Genomic DNA, 13,750 nt, shown 5'->3' with positions numbered 1-13,750 from the left:
CTGTTCCTCAGATTAAGAAGATCGTAACATCTATAGCAGAGTCTCACAACTCAATCGCTGGTTGAAAACAGTTTTCTGCCCTCCCAAAAGATAGAATTTGTAGATAATTGGCCCTCTTTCTGGGACTCATCCACAAACAGGAACAAGCCTGGCCTGTTGAGGAGTGATGGACTCCATCCTAGCTGGAGGGGTGCTCTCATCTTATCTACGAACACGGACTGGGCTCTAACTCCCTAGCTCCACAATGAGATAGGGTGCAGGCCAGGCAGCAGGCTGTTAGCCAGCCTGCAAGCTTAGTGGAGTCTGCCACAAGCACAGTCAGTGTATTCAGCTCAGCTATCCCCATTGAGACCGTGTCTGTGCCTCGACATAGGTTGGGCAAAACTAAACATGGCGGTGTTCGCCTTAACAATCTCTCTGGAATAAAGACCTCCTCCATTCCAGACATTATTGAAAGAGATTGTGATACCTCACATCTCAAAATAGGGCGACTTATTGTTAGATCCCGCACTTCCAAGGCATTTACAGTCAATGAACTTATCACTGATCATAATATTGATGTGATTGGCCTGACTGAAACATGGCTTAAGCCTGATGAATTTACTGTGTTAAATGAGGCCTCACCTCCTGGTTACACTAGTGACCATATCCCCCGAGCGTCCCGCAAGAGCGGAGGTGTTGCTAACATTTATGATGGTAAATTTCAATTTACAAAAAAAAATACACTTTTCGTCTTTTGATCTTCTAGTCATGAACTCTATGGAGCCTACTCAATCACTTTTTATAGCTACTGTTTACATATATAGCGTTCCTCGCTGAGTTCCCTGAATTCCTATCGGACCTTGTTGTCATGGCAGATAATATTCAAATTTTGGTGACTTTAATGTTCACATGGAAAAATCCCCAGACCAACTTCAAAAGTCTTTCGGAGTCATAGTCGACTCAGTGGGTTTTGTCCAACATGTCTCCAGAACTACTCACTGCTACAGTCATACTCTGGACCTAGTTTTGTCCCGTGGAATAAATGTTGTGGATCTTAATTTAGACTGAAAAGCAGTGCCGAGCACCTATGAATGGCAGGTCTTACCATTCGTAACAATGTGTAGTCTATGCCCTCCAGAAACATTCTCAGCACCACCATGATGGCAACACGGATGTTAAAGTGTCAGTCGAGCACACATTCTATGTTGACAATGGTCTCCGAAGTCTATCTATGGGGACCGAAGCAAAGTCCCTGGTGGACATGCTGCAAAGCTGCCTCTTGGCCGGGGGGGTTGAATGGGCCAGTAACATTACCTCTGGGGAACACCGTCCTCCAGAAGGGAGGTCAAAGAGCAGTGAGCTATGGCTCTAACAGACCACCATCCACAAGAACCAACTCTGGGCCTGAGCTGTTAGCCAGACACTCTCGGCTACAAACATCGACCTGTCCAGAGAGAAGAGTTACTAACCTTGAGGGTCACTTACAGAGTTTACAAGCCAACTCCACCTTATCCTCCAGTGACAGGGGGATCAGATCCTCATAGTGTTACGATAGATGGCAAAACCTTCCTCCTTCCTTCAACTGCCCTTGGTACTCCATGGGGCAGCAGTACCAGTCCCCTTCATCATCCTCCTGCCTGACCAGACTCAGTCACTCCCAACTTGCTCCTCATGGAGATAAGTGACAGATCGCTGCCCCAAACCATCTATGCTGACAGTGATGTCAGTGGTCGACAGTGCTGGTGCCATAGTCAAATCCTGGCTGATTACGTCTGGGCCAACATCAAACCCAACCTCAGACTGGTGGCCCATCTGATTCCCTTGTCTGATGTCAAGGATGACCCAGAAAATAACAGGCGAGAGCATTTGTGGAGCAAGAGCATAGTCCTTAAATTTGTCACGATTGTCATGATATTGAAATACCTGAAGTCGGTATGGTTTGTAAATTGGTTGTGGGGTGCATTGGCAGAGACACCTGTTGGTGGAAAACGTGTTGCATAGATGTTATGAAATTGCCATCAAAATGTTGGAAATCTGATATCCCCTAGCTGATCATTGTCTGTGGCCAGCTCTGATCGTAGTGTAGGCATCATGAAACAGACAGGGAGAGTGAGCTGGTTCTTAGTGGTCGGCGAACCCTAAACCTTCTGGCCCGTAGCCCTGAGTGGCATCGTCTGTGCCACAAAAGCATCCTGAAGTGGCAAAGTCTGTACCCACATTTTTAGGGTCGCCACAGTTATTGTTATTTGTGGTCGTACACATTATTTTGGATACATTTTTTAAGTACAAAGGGAGGGTGGTGAAAAAATTCAGAGTAAATTGTTAACTTTCCCTAATTACTTGAGATCCTTTTGAAGATCATCAAGGACATCAACCACCCGAGCCACTGCCTGTTCACCCCGCTGTCATCCAGAAGGCGAGGTCAGTACAGGTGCATCAAAGCTGGGACCGAGAGACTGAAAACAGCTTCTATCTCAAGGCCATCAGACTGTTAAACAGCCACCACTAACATTGAGTGGCTACTGCCAACACACTGTCAATGACACTGACTCTACTCCAGCCACTTTAATCATGGGAATTGATGGGAAATTATGTAAATATATCACTAGCCACTTTAAACAATGCTACCTTATATAATGTTACTTACCCTACATTGTTCATCTCATATGCATTCGTTGATACTGTACTCTATATCATCGACTGCATCCTTATGTAATACATGTATCACTAGCCACTTTAACTATGCCACTTGGTTTACATACTTATCTCATATGTATATACTGTACTCGATATCATCTACTGTATCTTGCCTATGCTGCTCTGTACCATCACTCATTCATATCCTCATGTACATATTCTTTATCCCCTTACACTGTGTATAAGACAGTATTTTTTTTTTTTTTTTTGGAATTGTTAGTTAGATTACTTGCTCGTTATTACTGCATTGTCGGAACTAGAAGCACAAGCATTTCGCTACACTCGCATTAACATCTGCTAACCATGTGTATGTGACAAATAAAATTTGATTTGATTTGATTTGATTTGATTTGATTTGAAATCATGTATTGATACAACTGAACTTGAAATCACATTTCTCAGTCACATTTTCTTCTGAGAAAACAACACCACAGAAATGGAAAACAACATCAAGGGACAATTGGGTCAGATTACAGTGTGGTTGTTCTGATGTCTGACAAATAGTATTTGTTCCCATGATGTAACTGAGACAAAGTCTACCTCAACTTGAAGAAGTATGGTTGAAGGTTGGAACCCCTTACTGTTGCGATTCTAGGGGCAGTATTTTCATTTTTGGAAAAAAATGTTCCCGTTTCAAATGGGATATTTTGTCAGGACAAGATGCTAGAATATGCATATAATTAACAGCTTTGGATAGAAAACACTCTAACATTTCCAAAACTGTAAGGATATTGTCTGTGAGTATAATAGAACTGATGTTGCAGGCAGTGCCCCATATTTTGAAAGCGCTGCGTTCCAATGAGTTCCTATTGAGCTGTGAATGTCCTATCAACGAGCTTACGCTTTCTACGTATTCCCCAAGGTGTCTACAGCATTATGACGTAGTTTTACGCATTTATGTTGAAGAAGAGCCGTAGGCGGCTACATTGCGTAAGTGGTCACATGATGGCTCCCAGGGTGACTCTCGCGTAAAATACAGAGGTAGCCATTACTCCAATCGGCCCTACTGAAAAATGTATTGTCCTGACGGATATATTATCGAATAGATATTAGAAAAACACCTTGAGGATTGATTATAAACAACATTTGCCATGTTTCTGTCGATATTATGGAGCTAATTTGGACTAATTTTTGCTGTTTTCGTGACTGCGATTTCCGGGCAATTTCTCAGCCAAACATGAAGAACAAACGGAGCTATTTCGCCTACAAAAATAATATTTTGGGAAAAAATGAACTTTGGCTATCTACCTGGGAGTCTCGTGAGTGAAAACATCTGAAGCTCATCAAAGGTAAACGATTTAATTTGATTGCTTTTCTGATTTCCGTGACCAAGTTACCTGCTGCTAGCTGGACAAAATTATATGCTAGGCTATCGATAAACTTACACAAATGCTTGTCTAGCTTTGGCTGTAAAGCATATTTTGAAAATCTGAGATGACAGGGTGATTAACAAAAGGCTAAGCTGTGTCTCAATATATTTAATTTGTGATTTTCATGAATAGGAATATTTTCTAGGGATATTTATGTCCGTTGCGTTATGCTAATTAGTTTCAGGCAATGATTACGCTCCCGCATGCGGGCTTGGGAGTCACAAGAAGTTTTAATGAAATTAAGTATTTACATATTGGTTCCATTACCCTGTAAGCAGTCTATGAACTGCTCTAATGAATAACTGCAATCCACACTTTTGTTTTGGTAGTCACTGCCAACAAAAAAGTATGTTATCATTTTCAGACAAAACATATTACTTCCTTCAGCACACTACTACAAGTGTGACTGTTTTGGAATAAAATGTTTAACATTGTTCCTTTAACATCCTCTGTGTTGTGTGCTTATCGTTTAACCATTGATTTGTTCTAGATTATTTTGAGACCTTAAGTAGAATCAGTTAGTATTGGAATGTCTACCAATGGCATGTCCATCTTTTTGTGATAAATTACACTGGTCACTGTTTTGCACATGGGTCATTTATAAAGTATTAAGAAGGATAGAATAGTCCTCCCTTTATATTAGGGACTGCAAAACGACTTTACTAATGATTAGTAAATGGTTTAAACGTTTATTCATTAAAATCTTATGAATTATCTTATGAATCAATATTGCAGACTATAAAAGTTGTTAATAAATGTGTGAATAACTAGCTTTCTAAAAAAAATGTGGGAGTAATGATACATGAATGATGAATAAACTATTTACTAATCCATTATAAATCCTTTATTACAATGTGTTATTATAAAGTGTAATCAATCTCTATATTCATTCTGACTCTCCAGCCTCTGCTGCTATTGTGTGAGCCCTGACCTGGCAGCAGTGATGTAGTGAGAGTGGTGGTAGTGTCTGCTGTGGTCTCCTGCGCTGTTGTGCTTAATCATTAACGCATATTGTAGTTATTTATACATTTGAGAATACATAGTTTCTTAACATTTAATTAAAGGTGGAGTAATGATTAATACATGGTGAGCAAACTGTAAATGCCTCACAAATGGTTTATTACTGAATTTATAAAATGTCACCCATAATTGCATATTCTTAGATTTTCAAATACTTACACAATACAGAATTTATTTAGACCTGGACGTTATCTGATATCATGCAGTATTGTACATTTCAACTTTACTACAATTGATGAAGACGCTGTGTCACTATTGAGCCACTAGAGGGAGATGTTAAACAACATATAGAACGACTGATGACGTCCTCAGAATGTGCTATTAGAACACTTACATACTATTTATCATTAAGAAACACGGAACAACCACAGCCTTAGGTATTTGGAGTACACAATCCACAATGACTAAAACGTCTTTTATAAAACAAGCTTATGCCTTCTTATGCCTTCTCCAAGTCATTCAAATCCAATCCATCCAAATCATTCTGTATCAACACCACATGTATCTTTGACGAGAACACTGAGATAAGTAATGTCAGTGTACTGTTACATGAAAGAAGCATTTACAACAATTGTAAAACATAACCATGTCAATCCTATGTTTGTAAAACCAGGGAATACAATTATAGGATCTTCATAGTTAAAATAGGATTAGCTGTCACTTTGAACCATGGATAAAAGAAAGCATAAATTATTGGGTTTATTGAGGAATAGAAATGGCAGCAATTTGTCAATTGCTGTTGTTCTGGGATTGATTTGCACTTTTGCCACCAAAGTATGTTAATCTCTAGGAGACAGAACACATCTCCTTCCTAAGCGGTATGATTGCTGCGTGGTCCAATGGTGTTTATACTTGCATACTATTGTTTGTACACATGAACGTGGTCTACAATGGTCTTGGATGATTTCTTTTGATTTTCCCATGATGTCAAGCAAAAGAGGCACTGAGTTTGAAGGTAGGCCTTGAAATACATCCACAGGTACACCTCAGATGATGTCAATTAGCCTATCAGAAGCTTCTAAATCCATGATATAATTTTCTGGAATTATCCAAGCTGTTTAAAGGCTCAGTAAACTTAGTGTATGTAAACTTATGACCCACTGGAATTGTGATAATGTGAATTACAAGTGAAATAATCTGTCAACAATTGTTGGAAAAATTACTTGTGTCATGCACAAAGTAGATGTACTAAACGACTTGTCAAAACTATAGTTTGTTAACAAGACATTTCTGGAGTAGTTGAAAACCGAGTTTTAATGACTCCAACCTAAATGTATGTAAAATTCCAACTTCAACAGTATATTAAACACAGTGTTGTAACCCAAAAAAGAGCGAGGTGTAAACATCTAAAAAATACATGGGTCGAGACCCGTAATAACAATACACGAGACTAGACCCGTAATAACAAATGCACACTAACACGGTAACATGCAAGCCGATACAACAGAGCACAGGTCCTCACAAGACCAACAGAAATGGAACAATAATCGACAAGGACAATGTGGAACAGAGGTCACATAATAGGTGAGACCAGTTTCATTGTGGAACCGGCAGGGGAAGGCACTTTCCATAAGGGAGGTTTCTGGGCGTCTTACACTGGGCACAGATGGAGCAGGGAGAAACCCTGACGTCTCTAGCTACGGTGGGCCAAGGTGGGCCACCAGTACTTCTCAGTTAGGCAGGCGATGGTATGGTCTATCCCAGGATGACACAACAACACAGGTACCGTGTGTGCCCAGGTAAGGAGTCGGTCCCGCACACCCGTGGACACGTTGTCGCAGTCCTCCGGGCAATGTTTAGGTGCTGTTTCGTCCATGTCCAGGGATGATGGGGGTCTCCTCTCCCTGCCTCTCCTCTGCGTTATAGACGCGAGGCATGGCGTCCGCCTTCTTGTTCTTCGAGCCTGGCCTATATGAAAGTGTGAATTGGAACCTTGCGAAGAATAGAGCCCATCTGGCCTGTCTCGGGTTTAGCCTCTTCACTGCCCTGATGTACTCCAGGTTGCGGTGGTCTGTCCACACCAGGAAAGGGTGTTTGGACCCCTCCAACCAGTGCGTCCATGCTTTCAGAGACTTCGAAATAATTTCAAAAAAACGATTGAGGTAGCTATGTAATCTAACTCAACATTTAACTACTACAAATTAATTTGAATTACAACAAATAAAGTTTAACTTACTCGTTCTTTGCTGTCCAGTGGTACCACTAGTAGGTATTTGATTTGCAACTCATCACATGTGGCTTACTGTACTACAGAAACAATGCAAACCAAACATTGTGTTTAACTACACTAAAAAACAAACAATTCTCAGATTTATACCAGAACTGAAAAGTAATCCCTGATATGTGGTTTAAGCATTGTTGTGAACACAGATATTACAATGTAGTTGTTTTTCTATAAATAAATAAAAATGTGTTTTAAAAACAGGGGAAATCAGAAAAAGTTAAATATATCCGAAACCTGAAAAACTCAACAGAGAAAACGGAATTAGGGGAGAAAAAAAACAGAATTAGGCAATAAAACTGAAAGTTTGTGTCTTCCTGCTGCACAGGATTTTGGAGAAAGTTGAGGTCAGGTCCCAATATTGTCTATGCCCCAAGAGGGAAAGAGGTTGGGTCATCCTAGAAATGTTTTAGAGTAATATAATACATACAATTTAGCAGATGCTTTTATCCAAAGTGACTTAAAGTCACTCGTGCAAATAATTTTTAGGTAAGGATTGTCCCGGCAATCAAACCATCTATCCTGGCATTGCAATGCTCTACTGAAATGCATGACAAGGTTATACATGCTTTGTGATGCCTCAATGTAATATGATTCATAAATCCTTTATTAAGCATTGCTTATGCCACCCTTTATAAAGCACAGGTTTATGTCATATTTGACTTAGTCGGTTATGTCACATTTGACATTAATGCTCATGTCACACAGTTAAAAGCCACATGTACGTGAAAACATGTTTTTAGACATTTCTGCAAATGTATTGCAAATTAAATACAGAAATATGTAATTTACATAAGGGTCCCATTTTCACTTTTTTCATTTGAGTTGATGTTATAGAATGTCAGCTTTTATTTTAATGTATTTTCATACATACAGTGAACCCTTTATAGAGGATGACATGTGGTTGTAGATGATTTGTGACACATTAATGTAGTGTATATAAAGGCTTTATGAAGTATTTTTTGAAACATTTATAATTTGCTTGTGATATAAAATAGGACCCTTATGTAAATGAGATATTTCTGTATTTAATGTGCTTCCACATTGTTTTCACTGTGTCATTATGAGGTGTTGCATGTAGATGACGAGAAAAGTGTTGTAACAGGCTGTAACACGATAACATGAGGAATAAGTCAAGTGGTATGAATATGTTCTGAATACTCTGTATTCAGGGGGGTTCCTGTAATGAAAGGCTTTGGTATTATTCAGACAGATGGTCTCTTCTCAGTTTGTCAGAGGCACACTTTTCACCTAACACATAAAGATCAGATATATGTTGTCTTAATAGAACATATAGAATGAGTCAAGTCATCCTTCTCAGACACAGATTGTATACTACAGTACCATCCTATGGCCAACGCACATACTGAAAGCAGTCCCTGCCAACTGGGCACAGACGTCAATTCAATGTCTACACCATGTTGGTTGAAAAATAAACAATGTTTATTCAACCAGTGTTTGCCCAGTGGGTGTAAAACTCTGAATACAACTTTTTTATTTTAGGCAATTTTCATATATATCTGTTTTCCCATTTAGAAATGAAAACACCTTATGTATCTATTCTCCCCATTTAAAGAAGTCATAAGTATGTGGACACCTTCACTTGTAAATGTATTAAATGTAGTAACCCTTTAAACATAATGTTCAGTTGAATTATGTATTTAGATACTGGTTCACTTACCCTGTAAATAGTCTATGAACTGCTCTTAGTCTATGCCACTCTGACATTGGTTCACTTACCCTGTAAATAGTCTATGAACTGCTCTTAGTCTATGCCACTCTGACAATGGTCATCCATATATTCATATTTTCTTACTTCCAGTCCTTTACTTAGATTTGTGTGTATTAGGTATTTCTTGTGAGATTGTTAGATATTGCTGCTCTTTCGGCACTAGGTGCATACACATTTCGTTACAACCGCAATAACATCGAATAAACAAATGTTTTTGACCAATAACATTTTATTTGATTTCTACTGAGTGACTGAAACAAGGATGTTATCATTTTCAGACAAACAGGTTACTTCCTTCAGCACACTACTACTAATAAAATGTTAAATATATTTCCTTAAACATCATCTGTGTTGTGTTCTTATTGTTTAACCATTGATATGTTCCATTAAGTTCCATTTTGAGAACTTAAGGAGCATCAGGTACTGCTGGAATATCTACCAATAGCATGTCTGTCTTTTTGTGATAAATTACACTGGTCACTGTTCAAAACATTTATAAAGAATAGTCTTCACTTTAGATTAGGGGAAAAACTACTTTACTAATGAGTATTAAATGGTAAAAATACATTTATTAAACATCTTTGGAATGATCTTATGTATCATATACTATAAAAGTTGTTTATAATTATGTGAATTACCAGTTAACTAAAATAAATATTGGATTAATGACAAATGAATAAACAATTTACTAATTTACCCAATCTCTATATTCCTTCAGAGTAAACAGCATCTGAGAGAGCTGCTCTGGTGTGACCCCTGACCTGGCAGCAGTGATGTAGTGAGAGTAGTGGTACTGTTCATACACCAGTATGTTGTCATTGAAGTGTCTGCTGTGGTCTCCTGCACTATTGTGCTGAATTATTCATGTGTAACTGTAGTAGTTATTTATAAATGTGAGAATACCTAGATGAATAACATTACACAAAATGGGGCGTAATATTAAAAAACTGAGCAGAATGTAAATTCCTTACAAATGGTTTATTACTGAATGTTACCCATAATTGCATGTTCTTACATTTTACCATCAACTACTTTGATACTGAATTTATTTAGACCTGGACTTTATCTGATATCATGCAGTATTGTACATTTCAACGTTACTACTCTTGATGAAGACATTGTGTCACAATTGAGCCACTAGAGGGAGATGTTAAACTACAAATAGAATGACTCATGACGTCCTCAGAATGTACTACTAGAAATCTCACTATTTATCATTAAATAACACGGAACAACCAGAGCCTTAGGTATTTGGAGTACACAATCCACAATGACAACATTGTCCTTTATAAGCTTATGCCTTCTTATGCCTTCTCCAAGTCATTCTATTCCATTCCAGTCAAATCATTCTGTATCAACACCACATGCATCTATGATGACAACACTGAGATAAGTCAAGTCAGTTTATTGTTACATGAAATAATTACAACAATTGTAGAACAAAACCATATCAAACCTTATAAACCATTTACTAATCATTAGTAAAGTCATGTTGCAGTCCCTAATCTAAAGGGAGGACTATTCACACTTTCTTAATTAACTTATAAACCATTTACTAATCATTAGTAAAGTCATTTTGCAGAATCTAAAGGGAGGACTATTCACACTTTCTAATACCTTATAAATGTTTTGAACAGTGACCAGTTTAATTTATCACAAATATATGGACATGCCATTGGTAGACATTCCAATACTACCTGATTCTACTTAAGTTCTCAAAATGACCTAGAACAAACCAATGGTTAAATGATAAGCACACAACACAGAGGATGTTAAGTCATAAAACATCTTATGAATGATCTAATGTATCATTATTACAGACTATAAAAGTTGTTAATAAATGTATGAATAACCAGCTAACTAAAACAAATGTGGGAGTAATGATACATGAATGATGAATAAACTATTTACTTAGCAAGTGTTATTGCAAAATGTTACCAATCTCTATATTCATTCAGACTCCACAGCATCTGAGAGAGCTGCTCTTGAGTGACCCCTGACCTGGCAGCAGTGATGTAGTGAGAGCAGTGGTAGTGAGAGTAGTTATTGTGTTCATAACCAGTATGATGATGTTCAAGTGTCTTCTGCGGTCTCCTGCGCTGTTGTGTTGAATCATTAATGGATATAGTAGTATTTACACATTTGAGAATAACTAGTTTATTAACATTTAATTAAAGGTTGAGTAATGATTAATACATAGTGAGCAAACTGTAAATGACTCACAAATGGTTTATTACTGAAATTATAAAGTGTTACCCATAATTGGATGTTCTTACATTTTACCCTTAACTACACCATTATACCATTGAGATAGACTTGGACGTTATCTGATATCATGCAGCATTGTACATTTCAACTTTACTACAGTTGATGAAGACGTCTTGCCTCAATTGAGCCACTAGAGGGAGATGTTAAACAACATATAGCGTGAGTCATGACGTCCTCAGAATGTAACATTAGAACACTAGATACTATTTATCATTAAGTAACACGGGACAACCACAGACTTAGGTATTGGGGAGTACACAATCCACAATGACTAGAATGTCTTTTATAAAACAAGCTTATGCCTTCTTATGCCTTCTCCAAGTCATTCCAATCCAGACAAATCATTCACTATCAACACCACATGTATCTATGACGACAACACTGAGATAAGTAATGTCAGTGTATTGTGAGAATACCTAGCTGAGTAACATTTCACAAATATGGGCTTAATGGTGAACAAACTGTAAATTCCTTACAAATGGTTTATTACTGAATTTTATTTTAAAGTGTTAACCATAATTGCATATTCTTACATTCAACCATCAATTACTTACAAAATACACAGTTTAGTTAGATCTGGACGTTATCTGATATCATGCAGTATAACTTTACTACACTTGATGAAGGCGTTGTGCCACAATTGAGCCACTAGAGGGTTACTAGTTTCTCCTGCACTGTTATGTTGAATAATTAATGTATATACTGTAGTAGTTATTTATAAATGTGTGAAAACCTAGCTGAGTAACATTTCGCAAATGTGGCCTTAATATTAAATGGTGAGCAGACTGGAAATGCCTTACAAATGGTTTATTACTGAATGTTATTATAAAGTGTTACCCATAATTGTATATTCTTATATTATATTAACCCAGGTTATTCCTTCAAAATTAAACATTATTTCAAACACCTACTTGGTACCTGCACATTTACAAAGTTTTTTATAACAACAGCATCATATATGATACAACAACACCAGGTGATGGAAATACAACACATCATTCTTGTTATTGTTATTTTAGAGTGGTACAATAAGGGATCACACACAGCAACAAATCAAATCAAATCGAGACAGTAGATCTAGCTGGTCTGTCATAATATAATAGAGACAGTAGATCTAGCTGGTCTGTCAAAATATAATAGAGACAGTCGATCTAGCTGGTCTGTCATAATATAATAGAGACAGTAGATCTAGCTGGTCTGTCATATTATAATAGAGAAAGTAGATCTAGCTGGTCTGTCATAATATGATAGAGACACAGAGACAGTAGATCTAGCTGGTCTGTCAAATTATAATTGAGACAGTAGATCTAGCTGGTCTGTCATAATATAATAGAGACAGTAGATCTAGCTGGTCTGTCATAATATAATAGAGACAGTAGATCTAGCTGGTCTGTCATAGCATAATAGAGACAGTAGATCTAGCTGGTCTGTCAAAATATAATAGAGACAGTAGATCTAGCTGGTCTGTCATAATATAACAGAGACAGTAGATCTAGCTGGTCAAATCAAATCAAATCAAATCAAATCAAATTTTATTTGTCACATACACATGGTTAGCAGATGTTAATGCGAGTGTAGCGAAATGCTTGTGCTTCTAGTTCCGACAATGCAGTAATAACGAGCAAGTAATCTAACTAACAATTCCAAAAAAAACTACTGTCATACACAGTGTAAGGGGATAAAGAATATGTACATAAGGATATATGAATGAGTGATGGTACAGAGCAGCATAGGCAAGATACAGTAGATGATATGAGTACAGTATATACATAGGAGATAAGTATGTAAACCAAGTGGCATAGTTAAAGTGGCTAGTGATACATGTATTACATAAGGATGCAGTCGATGATACAGTATCAACGTATGCATATGAGATGAACAATGTAGGGTAAGTAACATTATATAAGGTAGCATTGTTTAAAGTGGCTAGTGATATATTTACATCATTTCCCATCAATTCCCATGATTAAAGTGGCTGGAGTAGAGTCAGTGTCATTGACAGTGTGTTGGCAGTAGCCACTCAATGTCAGTGGTGGCTGTTTAACAGTCTAATGGCCTTGAGATAGAAGCTGTTTTTCAGTCTCTCGGTCCCAGCTTTGATGCACCTGTACTGACCTCGCCTTCTGGATGAACGGGGTGAACAGGCAGTGGCTCGGGTGGTTGATGTCCTTGATGATCTTTATGGCCTTCCTGTAGCATCGGGTGGTGTAGGTGTCCTGGAGGGCAGGTAGTTTGCCCCCGGTGATGCGTTGTGCAGACCTCACTACCCTCTGGAGAGCCTTACGGTTGAGGGCGGTGCAGTTGCCATACCAGGCGGTGATACAGCCCGCCAGGATGCTCTCGATTGTGCATCTGTAGAAGTTTGTGAGTGCTTTTGGTGACAAGCCGAATTTCTTCAGCCTCCTGAGGTTGAAGAGGCGCTGCTGCGCAGTGGTAGTGAGAGTAGTGGTAGTGAGAGTA

Source organism: Oncorhynchus tshawytscha, linkage group LG26 (genome assembly GCF_018296145.1).
Source record: "Oncorhynchus tshawytscha isolate Ot180627B linkage group LG26, Otsh_v2.0, whole genome shotgun sequence".
NCBI lineage: Eukaryota > Metazoa > Chordata > Actinopteri > Salmoniformes > Salmonidae > Oncorhynchus > Oncorhynchus tshawytscha.
This window is presented reverse-complemented; position numbering follows the sequence as displayed.